Source organism: Oryctolagus cuniculus, chromosome 18 (assembly GCF_964237555.1).
Source record: "Oryctolagus cuniculus chromosome 18, mOryCun1.1, whole genome shotgun sequence".
Taxonomy (NCBI): domain Eukaryota; kingdom Metazoa; phylum Chordata; class Mammalia; order Lagomorpha; family Leporidae; genus Oryctolagus; species Oryctolagus cuniculus.
In genome coordinates, this window is record NC_091449.1 from 64568895 (window position 1) to 64591530 (window position 22636).

Here is a 22636-nt window from a genome sequence, read left to right on the forward strand (position 1 = left end):
CAGCCTGGCCCAGACCTGGCTGTTGTGGGCATTTGGGGAGTGAACCAATAGATGGAAGATTTCTCTCTGTCTCTCCCTCTGTCTCTATCACTCTGCCTTTCAAATAAACATGTAACTCTTTTAAAAAGAATATAATTTTGATAGATGTGTTGTTCTTTGTTGTAATGCTCATTATCCCTTTAAGTTTTCATTTCGACCTTATTCATTTAGTCATTCCTCAGTGTAATTACCTATCAAGTTATTTTGTCAGTGGTTTCTGCTCCAGGTATAGCATTGATGTATCCTGCTTGCACATCCTTGGAGGGTAAGGGTGTCCCCTGTCCTCCCACCCCATGCAGGGTCCAAGCCAGGCCAGTCAGACCTAAGGCAGCTGTCAAGACACAGAGCTGTACACCCAAAGGCTTCTTTCTGACGAGACCTCAGTGTTGTGCAGGTGCAGCAGCTCACTTTACGTGCTCCATAGGCAGGTCACTCATGAGTACAGCCTTAGCGGGGTGAGGGAGGGGTCTCTCTGACCCCTACTTGGCTCCTTAGGTCCTTATTTGCAGTTCTTCTTTGTACCTACTAGGCAAGAGAGATCACATAGCTACCAATAGGGTCTTTCCTTGGGTAGACAAGTATCTTAGAATCAGACCTGAGGCATCCCACAGCATTCTTGATTTCATTGTCTTAAAATGGGGTTAGGGGGAGATAAAGAGGAGCCAGTGATGGGGAAAGAAGGGGCTGTCTGGAACGCTTGTTCTGGGTGTCTCACAAAGACGTTCCTGGGAGATGACTTCCATTTTTTTCTGGACAGTATAGGAATCAAAGCACAAAGCGAAATTTATTGGAGTAAGGGGCTAGTATGTTTCCTACTTTCATTAGAGGTATTTATACTGGTACCAATTAAAGGGTGGGACATATGGTGTGTATTTCAAAAATATGCTTTTCTATCGATCCGTGTCCTTAATGCAGTTAATAAAAATTCACTTTGGATTTTTGTCATTTTTTCCTGCAAAGGCCAGCTGCAGTCTGTTGTTTTTATCTTTAGAAGAATTTTCATAAAATTTGGAAAGATCCACTCATAGCAGGCACAGGTGTTCTGTTTCTGTGTTCACCCAGAAATGTCCCTAAGAAAGCTTTTCTGACAGAGTCCCCGAGATGGAATGTCTGTCTGGATGAGAATGTGTTTCCCATCTATGGAGGTGGTCAGGCATGAGCTGGGTCATCGCTTGCCGGTGATGCCGGAGCAGTGGTCCCAAATGTCTTGAGTCGAGAATAATGAGTGGGTTTTGCCTTGTGGACCCACTCTGATGGATTGTCGCTGACTGGCCTCAATGGGAAGAGTGTCATGATCCATTAGCAAGGTCTGTCCAGGACATAGGGAGTGCAGAGGGTGGAAGCACACACACCCCTTGTATTTGTCATCCCTAGGAAAAGAATTGAACTTGAGGATTGTAACGTGCTGCAGACCCTGAGAGTTCCAAGACGAATGGCCTCTGTATCCCTCTCAGAATGCCTCGTGGGAACACGATGAGCAACATTGCCCAGAGAAGTGCTTCAGGGAGGGTCCAAAGTGCTGTAGGAGTTTTAGAGTACACCACTTTGGAGCACTAGGGTTTTAAGTCCACACTGATGGCATTTCTAGAACGGAAGCCACCTGTGCATTCTACTGCCGTTCCTGATTCCTTTTGTATCTCATTGAGTCACTAGTTTATTTTTATTAATGTGCATGGTTAGCAGTTACTGAGAATTTACGACAGGTACATCCTGCTCTGTGCCAGATCTTCTCGAGAGATGGATCGAGAATGAAGCCCTGACTGTATAGCTTCCTGGGGAGGTAGAAAGGCACCTCTTCAGATGCCTGCTGTGGGCGGCAATCAGTTTAGCTAGCTTACCATTTTCTCTTCCTCCCTTCTTCTGGAAACAGCTCCTGCATTTATTTCGGGAAATGTCTCTTCTACCATTTGTAAGCCCCTGTGGACCACCCACCAAAATATACTGCCCCACCTGCCCTTGCAGCCCATGTAGTGTCCCAGCTGGGCCTGGCACACCTGAGGGCGGTGGCATGAAAATTCTTCAAAGGCTGCGTCCACCGGGATTGGCTGTTACGGTTACCTGGCTTTCCTTGTTTCTCTCTTCAGCTTCCTTCAAATACATTCCCTTGATGTGCTCAGCGTGGCCTGGCTTAGTTCCTGTGGCTTGTGCCCTTAGACCCCTAACTGGCATAGAATTTTTATGTTGGCATTGAGATTAAAACCCTGGGACCACAGACATGTTTTCAGGACTTGAGGCTGTTGAACCTCCAACAGAATCATCCACTTTCCATAGAACTCCTGCCAGGACAAGGTCAGGAACTGGCTGCAGGAGGAAGACAGGCTACAGCGGGGTGGCAGCATCCTTACAATTTCTGTAGCATAGGTGTAGCAACACTAATTTACAACAACTTCCATTCCTGTTGGACCAGGTTAAAGAATTGATGTTCCCATCTCCCATTACTGGAGGAATGTCTGTGATGACACGTGGCCTGAGGGTTGCAGAGCGTGGGCTTTGCTGTATGAAGGTCTCAGCCCTGTTGCTTTTTGATGCCAACCTGAGACAAGTCCCTTGACCTCTCTGGTCATCCATTTCCTCATGTTTAACTAACTTACAGGGAGCTGAAAATGAAGTAAAATAATGCTTGTAAAGCAGTTAGCGCCATGACATTGGACTATATGTCACATGTGTTTGAATATATTTAGGTTCTTAGAACTTGAGATTCTATGCAAGAAACACTTTCATCCTGTAGCCTCACTTGAGAGTCCTGATAATATTTCAGCCCAAGAATAAGGGAGGGTAAAGGTGATAAGTACAATCCTGTGGCCTGTCCCCCACCAGATGCCGTACACAAACGTATTTTAAACCTGTGTTTCCCCTTCAAGTGTGCTGTTTACTTCAGAATGTATTAATAGTGCCCTCTGCTGCCCACAGCACCAACCTTGATGGGAGCTTCTGGGGCAGATGTAGTGGGGCAAGGGTCTGAGCATCTGGCTTTTCCATCTCTCTATCTCACCCTCAGACATAGTTTCTTCTGAGTTTGTAGTTCCATTTTCTCATCTGCATTGCTAGCTAAGTTCTGAGTCATCAATCTCAACCTTTAATTCAAGTTTTCGCCTGGACCTGAACCAAACCGTAGATAGACACCCATGAAGGTTGTGCAGATGAGAATATACTGTTCTCTTGCTTTGGATCAACAGCAGGCTGAGACTGATTCCAGGGCGGCAGAAGCCAAGTCTATTTCCTTGTGTTACAATGTGGGACTCAAGTCGTGTCCAGAACTGACTGAGTGGTTTGCTAAATTGGAGCAGTATGCAACATGGCTCACTGTATTGATTGACTAAGTCCACTTTAGACTCTGTTTTGCAGGCAAGGGCAGTTGTAGCTTCCATAGCATGGTCATCTAACCCTGTGCACTTTGTGATGGTGACTCTTGCAGTTGGAGGAGCAAAGTGAGAAGAAATGAAGGTAAAAGCAGGACTAAGGACTTCTGACAAATAAGAGGCTCCATTTTAGCGGCACCTGATCCAGTTCTTGCACTCTTAGAGTAATTTTAGTAACTTCCTTGATTAGAATGCAGTGTGGAGAAGTTGATGAAATGATAAATGCCCAGAAAATCCAGGTACATCGTGCCTTTTCATGTGCAGGATAGACATGGGGACGTATTGGAGAAATGAGACAATTAGTTGTCTTTGGCCATGCAGTGTGTACTTTGAGAACCTAGCATGTGGTTGAGATAGATTTTCTGAGTCAGTCACAATCACTCTATACTGCCACTCTAACCCAACTGTATTAGTTACTGGGAGTGAAAAATCTAAGTTCTACTAAATCCTAAGTGGAGATGTTGGCATCCCCAAATCATGAGTCCCTGACACCCGAGCTAGCCACCCAAGTCAAAAAGAGCTGCACAGTTTGTGGTACTAAGTATGCTTTTCATACCCGTTTGCTTCTACATAGTTACGCAATCTGTGGAAGCACAGTGGTCATGGATACATGCTCTGGTTTCAGGCAGACCTGGGCTCACATACCAGCCACACCAGTCCCTAGCTCTGCAATTATGAGTCATTTCCTTCCCTTACTTCCTGTTGATTTCCTTTTCCCCATAGCAGGGATACTCATCCCCTCCTATAGTCATGGTGAGAGGTAAAGCTGATAATGCAGGCCGGCACTCTGGGCAGTGCCCAACCAGTCAGCGTTAACTGCTATTTCCATGATGATGTCATGGTGGAAAGGAGGTGGCCCACCCATTTCAGAAAAGTAAATAAGCCAAGAAGAAAGTGGCAGAGCTGGGTGACTTCTCTTCTCCTGATGCCTCTCCAGAAAGTTGTTCACCCGTGTATGACTTGTCAGTCTCCAAGTGTTGCTAGGTCTCATGTCATTGGGAAAATATCAGATCTGTAGCTCCTAGACATGGAATTCTATACAGGTAAGTCAAGTCTACATTATACAGTAGTTTGGAGGATTAAATACAATACTATATGAGCATTCATGCATACATCACTCTAGGAAACTTCAGGAGGATTGTCAACTCCTTATTATGCCAATTCAGGTATTCAAAGACACATACCACCCCGACGTCAACTCTTGTTACCATCTAATAGAGGAAGGCAAGAATTATATACAGCAGTGGAAGTTTTTCATTTCTCTTTCATGTGGCTGGTTAGCTCAGGTGGTGGGAGCCATGCTTCTGGAATGCCAGTATTCCCAGACAGAGGCTGTACTGTCCTGGGCATCCACCTACCTGACACTGGTCACAATAATGGAGAAAGAGTGATTGGAATGCCAGAAGAGATCAGATTCTATACTGCATAAATTTAGTTCTATGGAGATACTAAAAATGTTCTTTCACTGAGAATGGGCGGCAATTTGATCTCCAGTGAAGTCTCAGGGATTGTTGGCTGGGAGGGTGGGAAGTGCTCAGTTTTCAGACCAACCCGATGCTCCCAGTGACTTCTCTGGGAGGGTGGAATAGCAAAGTAGAGACTGACTCTCAGTGCTTCTCTTCAGAAAGTCATCTCAGTCCAACTTGCTTTTCAGAATGGCTCAAGGATCAGGGAGCACAAGATGTGGGACTGAGGTGCATGGATTTGAGCCAAGCAATTCAAAGTGATTTGAAAAGATTACTGAGGCTTATGTGTCCTTTACTATGGTGAATAAGCAAGTGGCCAGCTGTCCCCAGAGACCAGCACTGATTAGTCATCACACTCCCATGGGGCTCTCCCACACTTGCCAACGATGACTTGAGTCTGGTCTTTAGAAAGAACACACCAGCCTCTAGAGAGAGATTACCTCTGGCCGGGAAGGAGGAGGGAGGCAGAGCTCAGCTGTGTATTTGACCTTTTATTTATTTAAGGGACAAGAGGGACTAGTGGCTCTCTACACAAAAAAAGGCACATGCATGTTAGTTATGACAGCAGCTGTTTAGAGAGATGGGGTACAACTGCCAAGTTTGAAGGGGTGAGTCTCCAGTCTCCCTTTGAATCTGATAATCATCTCATTAAGAGACCTAGAAGGAAAAAAAAAAAAGTGGGCCCTTGAGTCACTACCCAGTTGTTTCTGTGGCTATTATAAAATCACAGAAGGCTTTGGCTCTAGATGGACATTGTTTGAATCATGATTGTGTGAGTCAGGTAAGCTGGGACTGATTACCCAGCCCTCTCCAATCTATCTCCACCTTCTTTGTTACTAGCCTACAGGCTGCCATAATCACCAAACCCATGTGGCTATGGAGCCAGAGAAGTGTGGCCACTGTGGCCCAAGATGTACCACCAGGGTGAAGTCCCCCACCTAATTACAAACACATAGTATTTCAAAAGGAGGTAAAACATTTCATGGCATTAGTTACATCTGGGCATGTTGAAACAATATTTGGATACATTGGTTTAGCTATACTTTATTATTAAAGTCAGTCTCACCTGCTCCCTTTTGCTTTTTAAGAATCTGCCATTGGAAAATGTGACGTAATAGATTCAGCTCACCCATGAAATTCCCAAATGTCCGTCATTCTATGGGACAGTGCTGGCCTGTAGATGAGAAGCAGTGAAAGGGGATGATGGAGAGTGGGGGCGGTAAGAAGGAAAGCTCTACTGTGTGCCAGGCACTGTACCCTTCCCCATAAACTTCTTGTAGCCTAGTGAGCTAGATGCCATATTTTATCAAGAAATTATTTGCTCAGAGCCCAACCTTAATAAAGGTCAGGTGAGGATTCAAATTTGAGTGTTTGGACTCAACAGTTCAATGCCTTCACTATTAATCATTGCCTTTGCTGCAATCAGGGTTGCTCAACAAATTTTTAAGATTCAATGCAATGTTGTGGGTGACCACTTAGCTTAGCACCTTAGCAGTAATTATGGCTCTGTTTATGTTAATACAATAATGAGGAGGAGATGGAGGAGGGAATGGGAAAACAGAAGAAGTAGGAAAAGGAAAGAGAGGAGGAGAACCAGAAAGAGGAAGGTAGAGAGAAGGAAAAGGAGAAAGAGATGAGTTATTGTCACCCCCACTGTCACCACCAAGTGCCAGGAGATATCTTAGGCACTTTGCGTACATTATGCAATTTGATGCTTACCGCAAGCCAGACCAACATTCACCTGCCCTTTTAGCTTCTGAGTTTTGCTGCTATGAGCGTAGCCCAGTCAGCTGGCACTTGACTATTTACTTCCACTTCACAGCTCTTCACCGTGGTCTGTTGGCTGCATGGAAAACTTGAGATGGCAAAGGGAGCGCTGTAGGAGCTGGCAGCCCAGGAGCAAACTGCGGAGAAGAGAGAGTGGGGCAGGGTTTGGGTTTTGTAAGAGAGAGTGGCTGCCCTAATTTTAGCATCTGACTCACCCAGGAAAATTTCAAGCACTGTTGCCAGCGTTCAGAAACCATAAATAAGAAGGAAGGTGTAGTAGCTATTGAAGATAGCCGTAAAGTTGGTGGGGATCAAGAGGAAATAAAAGCCAGAATAACAGAGCTTCACTAATAAGGATCATATTCCAAACTAGTCAAATGACAGTTGGAATTAAAGTGTGGTATTACCTCTTTAGTACTTTTAGAAACTCATTTCATGCAGTTGGCCTTAGCCTACAAAGAAGAGGCAAGAAAGCAGACTTTCACTGGACAAAATAAAGAATTGAGATTTTGTGGATTGTGGGGCAGTCGCAGTAACACCAAAGCCTGGACATATGTGAAACATGTGGAGAAGGTGGTGCTTCTAACCAGGTGCTTCTAACCAGAATTTTTACCTGTCCCTGTTAGAAGGACACAAGGATACAAAGCTGGTAGGTAAAGCATCATTTCTAGTCTCTGCCACCCTTTGTCATTTTCGAGCACAGAACTTCTCACTCATGAAAGACCAAGATGGACTTCCCTGTCCTCCAGGGGCAGTGGGTAGTAGGCTCAGCATTCGCTCAGTCATTCTGTACGGCAGGCCCAGCCCTAGCTGACTGTTGGCTCTGTCACACCTCCTCCATGAATTCCCAAGCTCTGGTGAAATTGAACTGTTCTGCTGGGCTTCTTCATTAAGAGGAAAGAGCCAGAATCCTAAAATGGATGGACCTGACTCCCAAAGTCTTGATGATTTTACTGGGTCAGGTTGCTCCTTCTTTCAATCTCACAGTCATGACCAGAGCTTTCTCCACCTACATCAGTCAGGCTTCTCGGAGTTCAGAACTGACTCACTTCAGCTAGAATCCAGGGGTAAGCCTGCAAGAGTCAAGATGGAAGGGAGAGTGAGTAGGAAATTTCTCTTTTATTAAATGCAACTTGGACCTGTACAGCAGCAAAAACATAAAAATTCTGAAGAAGAATTGCCAGTTGTTTAATGAATCTGTGAAATGAAATTACTTAGTGGTTAATAAATTAATACTCTGTATATAATTATTTATACATTCAAGTTCTGCATCCTTGAATTCAACCACAGATTGAAAATATTCATCAGAAAATTACCTCTGGGGACCTATGCTGTGGCACAGCAGGTTAAGCCAACTGCAACACCAGCTTCCCGCGTGAGTTCCTGTTTGAGTCCAGGCTGCTCCACTTTCGATTCACCTCCCTGCTAACCTCTACCGAGATCTAGTGACTGCCTGTTGCTCTTTTTAAAAATACAGTAACTGATATGCTTATTTAAACTGTTCAAGTAATAACAGAATGCATTCTATTCATGAAGAAACCTACAGAAATCCCCACATGTGAGGCTGCCTCTCACCTGTCCCCTCTCCAGGCAAGCCGTCTGCCCTTCCCAGATGTGACCACTGCAGGCAGCTCAGTGTGAAGCTAGCATTTCATTTTTCTGGTATTTCATTGATGGAGAATAATTGGAACATACGGAAATACATGGTTTATTCTATCAAAACTGAGGACCTGTGCCATGTATTATTCTGCAGCTTCTGTTTTTACATCATGTGACTTTTGTTTTTTGGTGGCCATTTGCTGCTCTGCAGTATGGAGATACCATCCCAGAATTCATTTTAACTAACTTCCATTGATAGACATTTAAGAGATTTCTTGTTGTTTGTTATTATGGAGTAATTATTCTTTTACTTTAGGAAATGCTTTATGTTTTACAGTCAACATATAACTGGGTAAATATTTAAGATTTTATGTTGACATTTTGTTGTCAAGTCCAGACTTTTATTATGCAGTTCACCTCTTGAATTATATAATATGTGTTATTACTTTCTAAGTTTTAGTTTGCCAGCGCACACCTATAAATCTTGATTGTCTAATTGTCTTCTCTAGGCAATGCCTCTTTGGTTTTCATAGCTAAGATCCAGTAAACTAGTACTGCCTGAGAATGATGGTTAGGGATGCATAAACCAGAGAAAATAGGAAAGTGGCACTTTGGAGATTTAAGGGTTCTACTCCTCTCTTCTCCCCATGAATTCTTCTGCAATTGAAAATAGGCACTAAGAACCAGAGACTGTCAAATGCTTCATCAGATATATTATTGGACAAGGGTGGTGCACAAACCCTTCATATTCAGGGTCTTTGATCAACCGTACTGGAGAACACAGCTTTAGACCTGAGGTCAAAGAGAGCGTTTTTGTAGAGACCCCCCTCTAGGGGTGGAGAAAGTCTGGCCTGGAGGCCCATAAGGCCCATGAAACCATTTGGTCTTGCCCTGCCAAGGCAACCACAGACGGGACTCAAAATTCAATAAATCTACAGCAAGCTAATTTTGAAGTTGATAATTTTGTATTGCCTACGAATGATGTGATGAATATCCGAATGGCCCTTGGTGGACAAAAAGTTCCCCACCCCTGATTCTCGAACTTGGACTCATCGACACCACTGTGTTCCTAAAAGTCAGGCCAAGCAAGTTCCCAGCCCACAGAGAACTCCTAGCTATCCAGTGGTCCATCTCTGAGGAGGAACAGGCTGCACTGTCTGTCCACGCTTGTCAAGTGGTCCAAGTGGTGTTAAACTTTCCACGGTCTCTACAGACAAATGAGTCCGTGACCCTCCTGCCTTAGTCAGATTTTTGTTACATTAAAACAAAACAAAACAAAACAAAACAACCTGAGGCAGGCTATCTTTTTAAAGACAAAACGTTTATTTTGGCCAACAGTTCTGGCAGTTCTAGAGGCCTTGTCTGATAATGGCCTTCTTGCTGGCAGAGTCCTGGGGAGGCACAGACCATCAAGTGGCAGAGACAGCATTCGTCTGTCTGTGTCTGTGTGGTCTCTTTCCTCCTTTATAGGCCACCAGGATTCAGTCATGGAGTTCCACTCTAATTACGCTGCATAGGCCCTGCTTCTGAACATCACAGATTAAGTTTCCACTCACTCAGTGCCATTGACACAAAACTTTGGGGCTAGAAATCCTGCATGGATGTGTGGGACAAGTCATATTCATGGCATAGCACCTGCTGTAAGGTGAGTGAGTGATGTGTAGAAGAGGCCAGAAGCACTCCAGTCCCTTTTTGAAGAATGCAGTAGAAGCCCCCTCATAGAAACATACAAGCAGAAAAACTTGGTTTTATTCAGCACAGCACATGCTTTTTCCAGCTAGCTATTTTCCTCAAAACTACAGAATTTCCAAAAATCAGGCTATTAATTTTTGTTTACTGTAATGCATTCAATTGTGGTCCCCAAAGTTAGGTCCATGCGCAAATACCCATGCCTTATTTGGAGTCAAGTCTTAGCAGATGTGGTTAAGATAAAGATATCAACATGAGATCATGCTAGACACCCAGATGGGTCAAGTGCAGTGAAAGTGTGCTCATGGGAGATGGAGGACAGAGCGGGAACAGCATGTGGAGATGCAGGCAGAGTTTGGAATGATGCTGCCACAGCTGAGGACTGCTGAGAGCCACTGCAAGCTGGGACAGGTGAGGGTGGCTCTTCCCTGAGAGCCTTCGGAGGGAGTGTGGCCCTTCTGACACCTTGATCTCTACTGCAGGGCTCTAGAATGGTGAGGGACTCCATTTCTGTTGCTTTAAGCTCCCCAGGTTTTGTTATCATTCTGGTAACCCTAGGAAGTATGTGTACTTAACATGATAGTGGAATAAGGAAGTGGCATTCAGTCCATGCTAGAACCAGGACCATAAGGTGGGCTGTCTTTGCTCAGAATTCAGCTCTTTCCCATCACAACTGGGGGGGGGGGTGCAGTTCCCCCTGTTTGTGATGCATTCACAATTGTCTTTTTTTATTTTTAAGATTTATTTATTTGAAACAGTTACAGACAGAAAGGGAGAGACACACACAGAGATAAAATGTGCATTCCACTAGTTAACTCGCCAAATGGCTGCAACAGCCAGGGCTGGGTCAGGCCGAAGTCAGGAGTCAGGAGCTTCATTTGGGTCTTTCACATGAGGTCAGGGGTCCAAACACTTGGACCATCTTCTATTGCTTTTCCCAGGTGCATTAGCAGGGAGCTGAATCAGAAGTGAAGCAGCCAGGACTCTAAGTGGCACCCATATGGGATGCTGGCATTATAGGAGGCGACTTAACCTACTGTGCCACAGCACCGGCCCCCACAGTTGTCATCCACGGAGAGCACCTCATCGGGGCTTATTCATGACTCTGGCCTGCCTGCTGATGGTTTGTTCCTGCTTGTGCCTGTTTTGACTGATACTGACCTCAGCTCTCTCCTAGTTGCCAGTGCTCCCAGGGGATACCTGGTTTTTCTGCGTTGTCACTTCGGTTGCCTGTTAGTCTAACTACCAGCTCCAGCTCCCCATACTTCTTGGTTAAAGGAACATGGAAAGCTGATGATGAAGTCTGTCTGTTTATACCGGGAGCCAGAGTCCTCCACAACAGTCTTCTATTCAGGAGGAATTTACCTGGGAAACTTTTTTCATGGTGTGTCAACTAATTCAGTTCTCAGTTCACCCACATTGCCCCTCTGTCATTGTACCAAATAGCTTTATTACAAGAGAGTGACTCCAGCATCTATATAGTTTTCCTTGATCCTTTGTTACCATTCGGGGGTTTTTAAAAGGAACCAAGTCCTTCACCTTCTTGGTGGGAAATACATTGAAAGACAAATTGGACAAAACAGACCAGTTTGAAAATACGTGTTCCTCCAGTGTTCAGCTCATCAAACTCATGCCAGGCTATTGGTAGTCCTGACACCACTGGAGAAGGTGAGAGGAATGAATGCTTTCTGACAGATGTTCTACACCAATAGAAGCAGTGGAAGCCAGCGCTGCGGCTCACTAGGCTAATTCTCCACCTGCGGCGCCGGCACCCCAGGTTCTAGTCCCGGTCGGGGCACCGGATTCTGTCCCGGTTGCCCCTCTTCCAGGCCAGCTCTCTGCTGTGGCCCAGGAGTGCAGTGGAGGATGGCCCAAGTGCTTGGGCCCTGCACCCGCATGGGAGACCAGGAGAAGCACCTGGCTCCTGCCTTCACATCAGCGCGGTGCGCTAGCCGTGGCAGCCATTGGAGGGTGAACCAACGGCAGAGGAAGACCTTTCTCTCTGTCTCTCTCTCTCTTTCACTGTCCACTCTGCCTGTCAAAAAAAATTAAAAAAAAAAAAGAAGCAATGGATACAGTCCCCTTCATCAGCCCTGATGGTAGCCAGCTTCATGGATGTCCCTCCTAGGTATTCACGTGGGGTGTGCTTTAATTACTGGAACAGTCACTTTTTGCAGCATGCCCATTCCTCAGTTGCTCAACACATCTTTATAGTGAATTACTTATGTGTTTTCCTTTTCAAAACAGTCCTGCATCTCTTAGGGACAGGGATTTGGTCCAAGAAATGCATTGTTAGCTGATTCTGTCACTGAACAATCATAGGGCACAGCTGCATGAACTAAGAGGACCTCCATGTCATGTGGTGATAAGACTTTATGGGGCCTCCACTGCCCAAACCATTGTTATAGGGTATGTGACTGCCTGTTCTGCAGCCAGAAAAGCTTCAGGAAGCAACGCTCAGAGTTAGGCTACTTTGCCTTCTCCTGCCCCCAGGATAGCTGGAAAAGTCTGGGATATTTGTGGTTTTCATAACTGAAGGATGTTATTGGCATCCAGTGAATGGAAGTTGGTGATTCTGCTAACCACCATACAATGCACAAGACAACCACACCCCAGAAATGATCTGGTCCAGGTGCTGAGGTTGAGAAATCCTGGGCTAGGGAGGCTACTCAGAGGATGTCCCTGTCCCTGAAGCCTGGGAAGCACCAGAGAGCTTGTGGGAAAGGCAGGGTATCAGGCTCAGCCAAACCTTCCTGAATTACATTGTAACAAGGCCCCCAGGTTATGTGACTGCACATCAGAGTTTGAGAAGTGCTGGGGAAGAGCAAACCTACCTGGTTTGTGCATCCATGTCTGTGGGTTCCTGACTGCGTGGGCTGCCCTTTGGAGCGGCAGATGCTGAGTTTGGAGGAACAGGAAGTGTGACGCGAGGAAAGAAAACCTGACCCGTGATTGTGGGGATTAGAGCAGGAGGGGAGAAGAGGAAAGCTGAGAGCTAGCCAAGCATGGGGCAACAGGGCAGACGAGGGAGATGGAGGATGGAAAGGGCGAGGGCGTGAGGAATGGGAGGGTCTGGGGTTCCTCAGATCAGGAAGTGCTGAGGGGCCTGAACCCCCTGCGCATGGAGTTTGCCTTATGGAGGTGGTGGGAAGCTGATAAAGAACCACAGTGGGGTCGATCAGAAACCATTCTGTATCTGGAGATTGCCCTGGCCAGAGGCTGTGGACTGCTGGAATCTGTCTGTATCAGTTAGCCAGGTCATCCACAAGACTGGCAGCTTAACAGTGGAAGGAAAGTATTCTCACAGTTCTGCAGGTGAAAAGTGCTATTTCCCCCATGAGGCGTCTCTCCATAGTACAGTGCCGTCTTCTCCCGTGTCCTCCCATGAGGCCTCTCTCCATGGTGCAGTGCCGTCTTCTCCTTGTCCTCCCATGAGGCCTCTCTCCATGGTGCAGTGCTGTCTTCTCCCGTGTCCTGCCATGAGGCCTCTCTCCATGGTTCAGTGCTGTCTTCTCCTTGTCCTCCCATGAGGCCTCTCTCCATGGTGCAGTGCCGTCTTCTCCCGTGTCCTCCCATGAGGCCTCTCTCCATGGTACAGTGCCGTCTTCTCCTTGTCCTCCCATGAGGCCTCTCTCCATGGTGCAGTGCTGTCTTCTCCCGTGTCCTGCCATGAGGCCTCTCTCCATGGTGCAGTGCCATCTTCTCCTTGTCCTCCCACGAGGCCTCTCTCCATGGTAAAGTGCTGTCTTCTCCTTGTCCTCCCATGAGGCCTCTCTCCATGGTGCAGTGCCGTCTTCTTGTCCTCCCATGAGGCCTCTCTCCATGGTGAAGTGCTGTCTTCTCCCGTGTCCTCCCATGAGGCCTCTCTCCATGGTGCAGTGCCATCTTCTCCCGTGTCCTCCCATAAGGCCTCTCTCCATGGTGCAGTGCCGTCTTCTCCTTGTCCTCCCATGAGGCCTCTCTCCATGGTGCAGTGCCGTCTTCTCCCGTGTCCTCCCATGAGGCCTCTCTCCATGGTGCAGATCCTGTCTTCTCCTTGGCCTCCCATGAGGCCTCTCTCCATGGTGCAGATCCTGTCTTCTCCCGTGTCCTCCCATGAGGCCTCTCTCGATGGTGCAGTGCCGTCTTCTCCCGTGTCCTCCCATGAGGCCTCTCTCCATGGTGCAGTGCCGTCTTCTCCTTGTCTTCCCATGAGGCCTCTCTCCATGGTGCAGTGCCATCTTCTCCTTGTCCTCCCATGAGGCCTCTCTCCATGGTGCAGTGCCATCTTCTCCTTGGCCTCCCACGAGGCCTCTCTCCATGGTGCAGTGCCATCTTCTCCTGTCCTCCCATGAGGCCTCTCTCCATGGTGCAGTGCCGTCTTCTCCCGTGTCCTCCCATGAGGCCTCTCTCCATGGTGCAGTGCCGTCTTCTCCCGTGTCCTCCCATGAGGCCTCTCTCCATGGTGCAGTTCCGTCTTCTCCCGTGTCCTCCCATGAGGCCTCTCTCCGTGGTGCAGTGCCGTCTTCTCCCGTGTCCTCCCATGAGGCCTCTCTCCATGGTGCAGATCCTGTCTTCTCCTTGGCCTCCCATGAGGCCTCTCCCCATGGTGCAGTGCCTTCTTCTCCTTGTCCTCCCATGAGGCCTCTCTCCATGGTGCAGTGCCGTCTTCTCCTTGTCCTCCCATGAGGCCTCTCTCCATGGTGCAGTGCCGTCTTCTCCTTGTCCTCCCATGAGGCCTCTCTCCATGTTGCAGTGCCGTCTTCTCCCGTGTCCTCCCATGAGGCCTCTCTCCATGGTGCAGTTCCGTCTTCTCCCGTGTCCTCCCATGAGGCCTCTCTCCATGGTGCAGATCCTGTCTTCTCCTTGGCCTCCCATGAGGCCTCTCTCCATGATACAGTGCCATCTTCTCCTTGTCCTCCCATGAGGCCTCTCTCCATGGTGCAGTGCCATCTTCTCCTTGTCCTCCCACGAGGCCTCTCTCCATGGTGCAGTGCCGTCTTCTCCTTGTCCTCCCATGAGGCCTCTCTCCATGGTACAGTGCTGTCTTCTCCCGTTCCTCCCATGAGGCCTCTCTCCATGGTGCAGTGCTGTCTTCTCCCGTTCCTCCCATGAGGCCTCTCTCCATGGTGCAGTGCCATCTTCTCCTTGTCCTCTCATGAGGCCTCTCTCCATGGTGCAGTGCCGTAATCTCCCGTGTCCTCCCATGAGGCCTCTCTCCATGGTGCAGTGCCATCTTCTCCTTGTCCTCCCATGATGCCTCTCTCCATGATACAGTGCCGTCTTCTCCTTGTCCTCCCATGAGGCCTCTCTCCATGGTTCAGTGCTGTCTTCTCCTTGTCCTCCCATAAGGCCTCTCTCCATGGTGCAGTGCTGTCTTCTCCTTGTCCTACCATGAGGCCTCTCTCCATGGTGCAGTGCCGTCTTCTCCCGTGTCCTCCCATGAGGCCTCTCTCCATGGTGCAGAGCCGGCTTCTTGTCCTCCCATGAGGCCTCTCTCCATGGTGCAGTGCCGTCTTCTCCTTGTCCTCCCATGAGGCCTCTCTCCATGGTGCAGTGCCGTCTTCTCCTTGTCCTCCCATGAGGCCTCTCTCCATGGTGCAGTGCCGTCTTCTCCTTGTCCTCCCATGAGGCCTCTCTCCATGGTGCAGTGCCGTCTTCTCCCATGTCTGCCCATGTTCTTCCCTCTGTCCTTGTCTGGGTCTGCATTTTCTCCTCTCATAAGGACAGTATTCATGGTTTGGCTCACCCCTAAGATTCCGTTTAACCGAATTCCCTCTTCCCAGGCCCTGTCTCTGAATGTGGTCACCTCTGAGTAAGTACTGCAGGTTAGGACTGCAAGATGTGAATTTATGAGGGCACAATTCAGCACGTTGGCCTCTGCTCCTGGCCACTCCTCAACACCCCACTGGTCTCCCATTCCTCTCTCCTGGGCTGCTCTCAGGCACCAAGCCTGGCTGTTTCTCTGTGACCCTCGCTGTTGAGTGTCAAAGTCCACTAACTCCTGGGGAGCACAGCATCCGTTGAATCTTAAACATAGGGACTCTGACCTCTTGAAAGACAAAGCTGGGTTGTGGGCCAGGACTCTGATTTTTCTTCCAAATGCTTTTCCTTCCCTCTCTGGATACAGCACACCAAGGGCCTCCAGGTTAACCAAGACAATTACTAGTAAATGGTTAGAGCGTGGTTGCCTCAAGGTTCTGATGGGTAGGTCAAGGGAGTAGGGATGCAAATGCATTTGTAAGGCACAGTGCAGCTATTGTTGAGTATAATGGAAAGTCATTAAGCACATTAGCTGCTGATTTCATAATCAAGTGCTAACGTTTCTGGATGCTAACCTAAGTAACAGGAGATATTGGCCATTTGCAAAACATGTTTAAACAAAAAAGATTTAGAGACAAGAAGTGCCTCTCATCTTAATTATTTTTTTGCATCATAAAAACCTCACGAACAATGTTCCTGCAAAGGCATAATGGATGTGGAGCAGCTGTAGAAAACATCTCACTGCCTTTGTTTGGAAACAATGCTTTACATTTGGAAAGAAAAATTCTGTCCAGCTGATTTTATTCTGAAGAGTGGGAAATCTCAGAGAAGTCTCTGCTGTCAGAGGCATGTCTATATCCTTGTCCATCAAACTTTCAGGGAACACCTGAAATTGTGCCTGTTTCTCTGGCAACTTTGCTTCTTCAGAGTCTCCTCTGGGTGGCTGTTGAGTCTGCAGAGGGAGCTGGATTCTTGAATCCGTGTCCTGCCCTTGATTACCAGGGAGCTCACTTCCTGCTGAGTGGAGCAGACTTCCAGGCTTCTGTTTCCCCGAGCTGCTCACTGGCCATCAGCTTCAGCCCAGACTTGTTTTCCAGATGCCCATCAACCCAGACTTCAGGAGCACAGCTGCCCAGTGCATAAGCCGATCATACTCTGGCAGGTGCTGTATCCTGGCTTTTGAAGGTCTCAGATGTGAACCTGTGGCTGCTGAGCTCCGTACAGGAGGCCTAGCAACGGCTGATGCTTCTGTGGCTCCCCTGAGACAAAACATTCTCCACCTCTCTGTGTCAGTCCCTGTCTTAAAATCCATCTGTGTTCACCCCATATCAGTTAACTACTGCTGTGAAAGAAACCGCCCCAAACTTAGCATCTTAAATAACTGCTCTATCATTTCTCACGAGTGATTGGCAGCTGAGTTGTTCTGATGACCTGGGCCAAGCTTGGATGACTTGGGAAGGATTGTTTAGTGTTTCGCCCACTTGCTCAGTGTCATTTCTCCCTCAAAATGTTGCCTCATTTTCTTACTCCAGTTTTCATACCCTTCTGTATTCTACCTAACTATTCTACCTAACAATAATGGACTTTTTAATGGTTTTCTCATTGATTTGTTCACCAAATATGGACTGTGTGTCAGGCATTGTCTAGGCACTGAATAAAAAGCAATGAGCTGGTGCTGTGTCATCGTAGGTTAAGCCTCTGCTTGTGGCACTGGCATCCCATATGAGTGCCAGTTCAAGCCCTGGGTGTTCCATGTCTGATCCAATGTGGCCTGGGAAAGCAGTAAAAGATGGCCCAGGTGCTTGGGCCCCTGCACCCATGTGGGAGACCTAGAAGAATCTCCTGGTTCCTGGCTTGGGCCCAGTTTGAGGAGTGAACCAATAAGTTAAAGATCTCTCTTTTGATTTTCTCTCTAACTCTGCCTCTCAAATACATAAATAAATCTTAAAAAAAAAAAGAAATAGAAAAGCAATGTACAAAAATTAAGTTTCTGTTCTTAGGTAGCTTACATTTAGAAGAGAGAGTTAAGTAATGGACAAACAGGTAAATCTATGCTACACTGCATTCTATGAAGATAAATGAGATTAAGTAAGATGGGGTGTGTGTGCCTAGGTGAGGTGTGGGGGTGTATGTGCATGTGCATATATGTGTGTATGTATGGTGTGCTAGTGTATGGTTGGGAGTCTATATTGTTGGTAAAGAAGCCCTTGCAGCCACCACTGTGGCTCACTTGACTAATCCTCTGCCTGTGGCGCTGGCACCCTGGGTTCTAGTCCCGGTTGGGGTGCCGGATTCTAGTCCCGGTTGCTCCTCTTCCAGTCTAGCTCTCTGCTGTGGCCCTGGAGTGCAGTGGAGGATGGCCCAAGTGCTTGGGCCCTGCACCCACATGGGAGACCAGGAAGAAGCACCTGGCTCCTGGCTTCAGATCGGCGCAGCACGCCAGCCATAATGGCCATTTGGGGGGTGAACCAACAGAAGGAAGACCTTTCTTTCTTTCTTTTTTTTTTTTTTAAGGGAAAGAGTTTATTGGGGAAAACCCAGCAGACTGGAGGGGAGAGACAAAGAAGGATAAGAGAGAGGGAGTATAAGAGAGAGAGCCAGAGGAGAGGAGCTAGTGAGGAGAGAAGGTAGAGCAGAGAAGAGATATGAGAGGAGGAGAGGAGCCGAGAGAGAGCCGAGAGAGCCACGTGCTCAGGAACAGGTCCTTTTAAAACTTTGCTGGAGGGCGGGCAGGGAAGCAGGGGCAGCGAATCCCATTAGGTTGGGGGTGGAGCTTGAAACAGGTAGTTTGGGCCATATGGCCACCTGGCTTCCAGCAATGGCAGTGGGGGCTAGAGCTTGGAATGTAAATCAGGGTATAGATCGCGCCATAGATAAAACTGTGCCAGATTCCTAACATAGAAGGAAGATCTTTCTCTCTGTCTATCTCTGTCTAACTCTGCCTGTCAAAAAAAAAAAAAAAAAAAAAAAAAAAAGCAGAAGCCCTTGCTATGCATTGCACTTGGGCAGAGATTACAGGAGGAAGTGGCTGCTTGGCTGTCTGGGGAGGGCCCACAGGCCTCAGTGTCTCGAGCAGGATTGGCTTCTTGGGGAATGGTGAGGGAGCCAGTGGGGATTTGACTGAACAACAGGGAAGGTGATAGGACTTGAACATCCTTGGCAGTACCGGCCCTTGTAGATCAAGGGAACAACTTTTAATTTTGTTCGAAGTGAGATAGGAAATGTGATAGACAACATAATGCTCCTCAAATGTTGTAGTCCTCAGAGCCCGTGACTACGTCTCTTTACCTGGCAAAAAGGACTCAAAAGAGGTGGCCGCACTGAGGATGCTGCGCGGAGGCTCCCTGGGGTACCAGGTGGGCTCACATGATGGCGGAGATCCCTGTGAGGGGGAGGCAGGAGGGACAGAGTCGCAGCAGAGCTCTCACGGTAATGTTTGGCCGCAAACCAAGGAATTTAGGTGGCATCTAGAAGCTGGAAACGGGAAAGAAACACATCCACCCCGGAGACTCCAGGAAAGAACCAGCCCTGCTGACGTCCTGATGCTCGTCCACAGGTCCCACATCAAATTTCCAGCCTCCAGAGAGTGAAACCGTCAGTTTGTGCTGCTTGAAGTCACTAAGTTTGTGGTTATTTCTTATGGCCGGGGTCACCAGAGGGCTTTGAGAAGAACTATGATATGGCTCGACTTTCGCTTTTAAGAAAGTTGCTGACTTATTTTACAGAGAACAGAATGAGGAAGGCCAAATAGAAGGGGTCCCCGTGCTTGGTCTGAGCGGAGGCAGGGAGAAGCAGGTGGAATATATGCATTTCAGATATTGACTCTGCGGGCTCCGTGTGTGAGAGGTTGGCTGTGGGGGCTGAGCAGGACAGAGAGGTGGGAGTGCCTCCCAGACTCCAGACTTCAGTCCCTAAATAATGCAAATGTTATGTACTGCGAAAAGGGAACATTGGTGGAAAATCATATGTGGAAGTTTGGTGCTTGTGTGTGAGAGGGCAGAGTAGTTAAGAGGTCCATTGAACACCATGTTAAAATGTCCCTAAACCACTGAAGTGGAGGTGTCAAATAGGCAGTTTTTTTTTTTTTAAATGAATTCAGACCCCAGGGTGGAGGTCTCCGTATGAGAACTGGCAGTGTAGAGATGATACTTAAAGCCACAGGAGTAGACAGATTGCCCAGGGAAGCAGCGTGGATGGAGGAGAGCACAGGCTGGGAGAGGAAGCAGCAGTAATCCGCAGAGAGCACCCCCAGCTAGCAGAGCTCCCTCCTGCCTGGAGCGAAGCTGAAGAGTTCTAGAACGTCGAGTGGAGCACAGACAGCTAAGGAGGTGTCCGAGGCACTTCTCTCCAGCACGCAGAGCAGGCCTGGGCCCAACTCGTTACAAAGACGGACGCCTTCTGAAGTAGATAATAAATGAAGCCACATATGTAGGCAAAAGCAGCAGTCATATCAACATGCATACTACGCTACACCCTGGCTGAGTGTACCCATGAAACTGCTTTAATGTGTTTCATCAGATAAATAATGATTGTAGGAAAAGGGTAAGTACTTGCGGGGAGCAGAGGAAGTGTACTATGTGGAGGGCAAGATGGCTTCCCAGATTGATTCGTTGGCTCTTGCCGACTGTTTCCACACCATAAATCTCAGTTGAAGAGTCTTGCTATATCCAAAACAAGGGCCCAGAAACCCCAAACAAGAGTACAATGGCTCACCAGGGAAGGCATTAACCAACCTAAATGCTGCTTCTCTTCCCTAAAGAAATCTCCTCCATCTGTGCTGGAGTCGTTATCTAGCCTTCCTTGGGAAGGAGGAAATTTGCACTATCAAAAACAGGGCTTGTGTGGCCAACCTGACTTAAGAATATTAAATGATAAACTTTCCAAATGAAGAACTGGAGGAGCACTAAGAAGCAATGCACTGGCCAGACAAACGCAGGTGGAGCTATCCGCACGGCGGACTGCAGAAGTCTCTGTGCTTGACCTGTAGACCTGACAAGTGCTCCCTCTCAGACGCCTGGTAGATCTTAGGGCCTCTCAGAAACTCAAGGCAAAGGCTTGGTTGTTCTCTGTGTAAGTCAACACCTACTACAAAATGTGCCTACACTCAGAAGTGGTGCACAGCCACTTCATCCACATTCCGCTGGCCAGAGCAAGTTAAATGGCCTCGTTCAGTATCACAAGACGGGAAAGTGTACTGCTGCCATACTTACCAAACAAGAAGAAGATCCACACAGCAAGGAGTGTGACTCTTCCTGTTTTGTAGAAGAGAAAACTGAAGCAGAGGCATCCATACCATGTCTGTGTAGTTGTGCTTAGTTGGAACTTAGGGACAGCGTATTGTACTGGCCACTCAAACTGTTCTTCAGTAGGCTATCTGTTGCATCTCTGTGTACTTGGACACCAGATGCAGTTATCTACAGAAAGAACCAGAGCTACTCTCCTACCATCTAGAGAATGGCACAGGCTAACACGGCAGACCTGTCCACCAACCAAGAACAGCACCCTGGTCTGTTTGATGAGAGAAAAAAAGTTTCTCTTTTGTTAAGCCCCCGGAATCTGGGGAGTTGTTAGAACAGTTAGTGTGATGCTAGTTAATATAGTTTATTATTTTTTTTAATCTCATAATAAAAATGCCCCACTTTTCCGTGCCTATCAAGCCCTTGCACGGACTTGGTAGACCATTTGAGGACCCAGTGTGTCCTTCCCACCTCTGAGGCCGAGCACAGTCGTCCTGTTATTGAGCTTCACGTTTTACAGTGAGGAGGCTGATAACAGCTCGCAGTTGCTGAAGCCTTGCTATGTCCCCGACTCTTAATGTGCATGAATTGCTCCATCTGCACCTCAGATACCCACTGATGTTTATCTCATCCATGTAACTCTTTTTTTTTTTTTTTAAAGATGTATTTATTTTTATCTGAAAGGCAGAGTGACAGACAGAGGGAGAGACAGAGAGATCTTCTGTCCACTGGTTCACCCCCTACATGGCTGCCTGACCAAAGCCAGGAGCCTGAAACTCCATCCAGGTCTCCCACATGGATGGTAGGGGCCCAAACACTTGGACCATCTCCTACTTTCCCCAGGCCATTAGCAGGGACCTGGATCAGAAGTGGAGCAGCTTGGACATGACCCAAAGCCCATATGGGATGCTGGCATCGCAGGCTTTCCCTGCTATGCCAGGACACTGGCCCCCATGTAACTCTTTTTTTTTTTTTAATATTTATTTATTTGAAAGAGAGAGAGAGAGAGAGAGAGGTCTTCCATCTGCTGGTTCACTCCCCAATTGGTTGCAATGGCCAGAGCTGCACCAATCCAAAGTCAGAAGCCAGGAGCTTCTTCCACGCCTGCCACATGGGTGCAGGGACCCAAGGACTTGGGCCACCTTCTACTGCTTTCTCAGGCCATAGCAGAGAGCTGGATTGGATGTGGAGCAGCCAGGACTCAAATAAGAGCCCATATGAGATGCTGGCACTGCAGGCAGCGGCTTTAGCCACTATGTCACAGCATCGGCCTCCCATGTAACTCTTAAGGAGAGAAGACAAGTGATGTGCCCAGTGTGGCACAGCCAGGAAACACAGAGAGGTCAGGAATGAAACCCAGGTTCCAAGAAGCACTTCAGAGCTGGGCTGGCACACAGCTGTGCTTTGTGTCCAGCCAGGGGGCACCATTCTCCCTGCCTGCAGCCCCTCTTCAAGCTGCCTTTCCCAGCTGTCTCTGGGTGCCAGTGGCTGCTTTCTCGCACTCTGAGTGACTCAGCTCTCTGCGCACAGCCCAGCCCTGGCCCACCCCTGTGTCTCCTGAGGTCGGAGCAGAAGGGCACTCCCTGCCTGCAGGCGCCCGCACCATTCATCTTCCCGCAGCCTCTGTTTGGAGACAGGACTCCACAAGTCAGCCTTTTCATTTCAAAACCGCAGCCTGCCCTTTTGCCCACCCACCCTGGGGGGCCATGTCCACTGGAGAATCTCCCCCATTCGCCCC

General features: G+C 48.0%; 1 protein-coding gene and 1 long non-coding RNA gene across 2 annotated transcripts in view; one reads left to right on the plus strand and one right to left on the minus strand.

Moving 5' to 3' along the window:
• Positions 1-22636, plus strand: part of CDH13 (cadherin 13) — a 1467366-nt gene that overhangs the window by 407026 nt on the left and 1037704 nt on the right. The gene's annotated exons all lie outside the window — the stretch shown is intronic.
• On the minus strand, positions 5336-6780 carry LOC108176761 (uncharacterized). The gene is made up of 3 exons (XR_001793471.3): positions 6584-6780; positions 5931-6038; positions 5336-5521 (listed from the first exon to the last, which is right to left on the minus strand). It is a non-coding gene; the product is annotated as an uncharacterized lncRNA (long non-coding RNA).